This window comes from Otolemur garnettii, unplaced genomic scaffold (genome assembly GCF_000181295.1).
Source record: "Otolemur garnettii isolate 467f Iridium unplaced genomic scaffold, OtoGar3 scaffold00076, whole genome shotgun sequence".
In the NCBI taxonomy this organism is placed as follows: Eukaryota; Metazoa; Chordata; class Mammalia; order Primates; family Galagidae; genus Otolemur; species Otolemur garnettii.
Window position 1 is genome coordinate 7,132,072 of NW_003852471.1, and position 804 is coordinate 7,132,875.

Here is an 804-nt window from a genome sequence, read left to right on the forward strand (position 1 = left end):
TTATAAGCTATTTCTGTACCAAAGTGTTTGTAGAAACAAATATGCAAGGATAATTTATTTTAAACTATTTATTTATATAATTTTGTGTTCATGAAAGAATGTGAACTAACTTATATTTATTTATGTTATACTATTTATTAAATTATTTTATTGTGGATTTGAAAAACACTTTTTAAATATTCTAAAAATAAAATGATTGAATTAAAGCATGACTGATATTTCCCTGATGGAGTTGGAGTACTTTAACTGATAAAATACACATTATGGAAAACGGGAACAGCGTGATAAAAGTTCGGCAACATTACCCTGGAAAGGACGCCATGGTATTCTTATCCACTTCCAACTTCCCTTAACCTCAATTTGAAGGCAGCCTCGTAAAACTAGATTTGCTTTAGTACTTCAGGGACTGAGTGAGTTATGCTTTTTGAGAATTTGCTATTATTTTTGTTCAACATCTGAGTCTAAAAGAAAGTGTGTGTTGTACAAATATGTCATAATGTCCTTCAACTCAGGGGAATGCTACTAAGATATCTTCTAGTCAAGTTACTCTAATTTTTGTGACCCTTTAGGCTCTGATGGGGAAGTTGTTTCTAAATTCAAGCCAGAAAAGCTCTCCATTTGCCTTAAACCTTATAGTACTTTTGCCTGAACTGCACAGATAACTGCCTGGCCCTGGCTAATGAGCTAAATGTTAAATTCCATCTTTTTAAGCCTCTAAATCATGTGAATTTTAAAAGATGTATGGCTTAGTCTATTTTGTGCTATCACAGAACACCGGAGACTGGATATTTTTTAAAGAATAGG